This window comes from Microtus ochrogaster, unplaced genomic scaffold, assembly GCF_000317375.1.
Source record: "Microtus ochrogaster isolate Prairie Vole_2 unplaced genomic scaffold, MicOch1.0 UNK1, whole genome shotgun sequence".
Taxonomy (NCBI): Eukaryota; Metazoa; Chordata; class Mammalia; order Rodentia; family Cricetidae; genus Microtus; species Microtus ochrogaster.
In genome coordinates this window covers 39,843,306-39,848,213 of record NW_004949099.1, presented here as the reverse complement: position 1 = coordinate 39,848,213, position 4,908 = coordinate 39,843,306, and positions in this window count along the sequence as shown.

Sequence of the window (4,908 nt, the reverse complement as noted above, 5' to 3'; positions counted from 1 at the left end):
GAGAGAGAGAGAGAGAGAGAGAGAGAGAGAGAGAGAGAGAGAGAGAGAGTCAGGAAAGTTGAGGGTAGCCGAGAAAAACAAATCCAGACATAGTAAGCCAGGGCTTTTTATCTAGAAGGGTGCTGCAAGGAACGAAAGGGGTCCAGTAGAGGAGAGAGGGCAGGATGAAGTCTGAACTCAACACCCCTGAAACAGTGGGCATCACATTCAAGGGTTGGGTGAGCTGGGAGGAAAATCTTCACGCTCTTGAGGCCACTTGGGTTGTGTACAGGAGCTCTAGGGCTATCTATGTTTACTTATTCAAAGGCCAAATAGGCTTGTTCCTATGACAAGAAAGGTTTTTGTATCTGGGAGCAAGGTGCCACAGAGAATAGTTACCTTCCTCGCCATCAGTAGCCAGCGGGGAGGGGTGCTATCTCCTTTAAGGATGACATTTAAAAGATGGCTACAGGTCCTGCCACCCTGTTTGAATAGGAATGGCCCCCATAGACGCCTGTATTTGAACTTGGCCCATAAGAATTGACACTATTCGGAGGAGTGGCCTTGGAGGACGTGTGTCACTGTGGAGGCAGGCACTGTGGTTGCATCCTCAAGCTAGGTCTCCTGTGAGAGTCTCCTGACAGTGGATCCAGATGTAGAACTCTCAGCTCCTTCTCCAGCACCGTGTCTGCCTGCATGCCGTCAGGCTTCTTGCCATGATGATAATGAACTAAATCTCTGAAACTGTGAGCCAGCCCCAGCTAAATGTTTTCCTTCCTCAATGAAAAGAGTTGCTTTGGTCATGGTGTCTCTTCACAGCAACAAAACCCTAAGACAGAGAGCCAAAGAGATTCTGTCGTTGTATTTAAATGGATCAAGGAAGAGAATAAAAAACTAAAAATGGAGCAGAGTGGGTTTGGGGCATGTCCAGTGGAGCCAAGAGACCACTGTCGAACTGGGTTTCTGACAGGCCCCTAGGTAAGCTACCCTTTCACTTGGACTGTGGATGCCCATACTCCTGGATGCACCGACCTGTGAATGAGGACAGGGAAGTGTCCTGAGGCACTGGTCTGTTAAATTGCATTCTGTCCACTACCCAGAGACTCAGGCTGTACCCAAAGCCTTGCTTGCATGACAGCGCATTGCCTTTTGGGTTAGTTGGTTGATTGGTTTGGTATAGCTTCAGTTTGTTGCCTAAACTAGCCTGTCACTCAGTGATCTTCCTACCTTAGACCACAATTCAAGATTTCTTGAATTTCTGTCTCTTCGATTATCTACAATTAAATGTAATTTTCCCTGGTTCTCAACCAAGTTAAATTTTATTCTCAATTAACAGATGAAAATTCCACCTAACCCTCAAATGTTCTGGTCTCGTTCAAGTAATAAGAGTTCAAATTGTAATTGCTTTTCAAACTTTCAGCTAGGATCAAGTGTAACTATTTAAATTCTATAATAAAACCCCAAATTTATAATGGGTTCGGTTTGATAATTAGCCAACTCCTGTAATTACTAAAACCTTGCTTGGCAGCCTTGAGTCTGCTCTCTGAACTCCTGATGGACAGCCGGGAGGCCACATGGTTGGCTGATGTCCCGCAGTTCCGTTTATCTTCATCCCAGCTTGCCAACCTAAAACTTCTGCTCTCTGGGACTGCGTAGGAGGTCAGAGCAGTAGAGGGTCTCTGTGACCCATACCCTGTCTCCTTAAGCAGCCGCTATTTAAAGTTGGTATCATGGTATCATGCTTTCGGTAAAATGATCATTTGAGATGGTAACTGAAGCTATAGAGGCAGCTGTTGAGGAGAGAGTACTGCATTATCAAAACCTCCATCCACCCACACTTTAACATAAACCAGAGTAGTTACACATTGCCAGTAAGGAGCTGAACGGCTGCATAAGGATGCCTAGTTTATAGATGAGGTGGAGTGAGGAGCTGCATGGAAGAAGCGGTAAGACATGTGGAGGAAGTGTAACTGGATTGTAGGGTGAAAAGCCGGGCTCCGAGAGGCCAGGTTCACCACACATTGTCCCCAAAACATCGAGGATGTCAAATGCCAGTCAAAGGTGAGAAGCAGAAAGATTTCATCCACCTGGCTACACAGAGAACAACAGATAAAGGCTCGAGTCCCCTATGCCATCTTTCGGGTGCTGATATAAACTTTAAATAGAAGGATTAAGGCAAAGGGCAGTAGGCGTGCTTATGGAAGCAAACCTGGTCAGAGTCATCTTAGCATGCGGGCAGCGGGTGTAGGGAAAACTTAGTAATCGAGGGCTTGGTTTGGGTTTTGTGCATACTCATTTGACAGTATACCTAGCAACCTACAGCCTTGCTTGAGCCACCTACATATACCTACTCCAAACAGTGTTCCCTAGTACTCTCTTGGTGACTTGGCCACTTCCCATTTAGATGGAGTCAGAACATAGCTAGGAGCTGGGAAGAGGACTGGTCTGATTGGACCTACTTTGGGTGCAAGCACAGGAAGTCAAATAGTCTCTGCTGGGTGAACTCTCTATCACCTTTGCCTATGCATAATTGGATGTTCACACGATTAGAATCTGATGATGCATGATGAGAAGGACGTGCACCCTGAGCAGAACAAAGACTTTCACTGTCCAAGCCTGCGAGGCACCCACAGCACACCCCTTAGCAAGGAACTCCTCCTGCACTGGCCCCAAACAATAGCCAATGTCCTTGAGTACTTCAGCTCCTGGAGTTGACTGCTGGCTGGCGGCACGTCTGGTCTGTACTGCCCTTGTTACCAGGACTGTGCTTCTGAATGAACCTGCAGTCTGTGTACCTCTTCAGTCCTCCGATTAAGACCCCAAGAATCTGCAAACTCTGGGAGTCAGCAACCGACGGTAACAGCCCTGAGGCTGCGAGGTGACCCCCAAAAGTCCTTGTTGCTGTCATCACTTTGAGGCAGGACAGACAGACAGGGAATATTAAGGGGACATGAGAATGGACAAAAGCCCCTCATGATAGAGTCATGAGGAGCATTTCTCCAGCTAAGCATCAAAAGTTCTAGCATAAAAGACTTTCGCTGTGAAGGTTACCAGCAGACAGTTCTTTTATGGAGAAATATTTTCAAATTAGTATGTTGAAATAGCCATGACAGAGAAACCCTGTCTTGAAAAACCAAATAGAAAAATAAAGAAAAATAGCCACAGCCACAAACTACCTTTATCCTTTCACTGCCGGATGATGCCAAGGTCACACATGTGAAGGCCTGTCTGCAGCAGCCAACATGCTCTGCACCCCCTCTTACTGCTTGCTGCCCTTGGGGCAGCTCTTCTTCTAACACCAAGGACATTAAGAAGACGCTGCTAAGAAGACACTGGACAGAGTGGGCATCAAGGTGGACAATGACTGGTACAGAAAGGTTATCAGCGAACTGAATGAGGAAGCATTGAGGATGTTATCGCCTAGGGTATTGGCAAACTTGCCAGTGTGCTTGTTGGTGGGGCCGTGGCTGTTTCTGCTGGCCCTGGATCTATCTGAAGCTCCTGCTGCTGGTTCTGTCCCGGCTGCAGCAGAGAAGAAAGATAAGAAGAAGGAGGGGTCTAAGGAGGCAGATGATGACTTGGGATTTGTCTTGTTTGATTAAATTCCTGTTTTCCTGAAAATAAAGCCCTTTTATGTAAAAAATACATGTGTATACATACATACATACATACATACATACATACATACATACATAGGCACAAACCAGGCTTTAGTCCTGAATGCATGTGCGTAACCTCAGACTTGCAGGCTCCTGCCGCAGCCTCCCAATTAGCTGGTTTACAGGCAAACACCACAGCCACACATGGAGATTTCAGCTCTGTGCTCTACACGGCTACTGCTACTGATGTCTTGTTGGGAGAAAATGGGCCGGGGCCTTGACAGGGCAGGGCAGCTGCTCCTGATTCAAAGAGATGCTTGTGCACCTGCCGTTTGCTATTGGACTATGATCTCTTCTCATTTTACAAAATCAGCGTGTTGAACAGGTAGATGGGAGTTGGAGCTTGAATCTGACCTCCAAGGAAAGGTGTCATGAGGTTTCTGCCACACGCTCCCTTACTAAAGGGATGGACTGGTGGACAGTACTGCCAGGCATGCAAGTTAGCAGCCCGGACCTTCCTCCTGGGACCCAGAAGACCCCTTTGATCCTTTTCTCCTCTGAGGATTGGAAGGGGGTGTTTTTTAAGGTGGAATGTCTACCCCATTTTCTTCACGCCTGGATTAAATAAAAATCTCTTATCTACGATAGCATAATTTATAAAACGCCCTCCAGGTTGAGAACGGAGACACTGAAGACAACCTGAGGTCAGACACCTTCCCCAAGAATGGTGAACCAATTTCATAGCTAACTCTATCTTCTGCCCTTAATCTCTTGAGTTCCTGTGGCTGTAGACTGACATAAACACAGGACAGAGATGCTAGAATCTTCCCTGCTTGTTTGGCCAAACTGCAAATAAATCCATTTGGTTCCCTAGCTTCTGTTTCCTAATTTCCTCGAGAGTACAGGAGTGCCAAGGTCATGGAATTGTGTCCTATGACATGGCATTACCTGTAACATGACATTACCATGTTCCTCATTAAAAGAGTTAAATGAGAAAGAAATGCAAAATGGCTGAGCCAAAGCACTTGGTGTGGTAGAAGGGGAGAGAGTCAACTTCCTAAAGTTGTCCTCTGACCTCTACACAAGTATGATAACACACACACACACACACACACTGCTACAACTAAATAAATAACAAATAAATAATTGAAAATCCCTTAATGTCAGGTATGAGCACGTTTTAGTCATTGAGATGGATTGCTTTCTCACAATCAGCAGTTTGTAAGCCAGAAAATGAAACCAAAGAATACTGATTATTGGTCAAAATAGTGGGATCTACCTGTATCTCTAGCTCCAGGGGATCTAGTGCTCCCTTCTGCCCCCCCCCCCC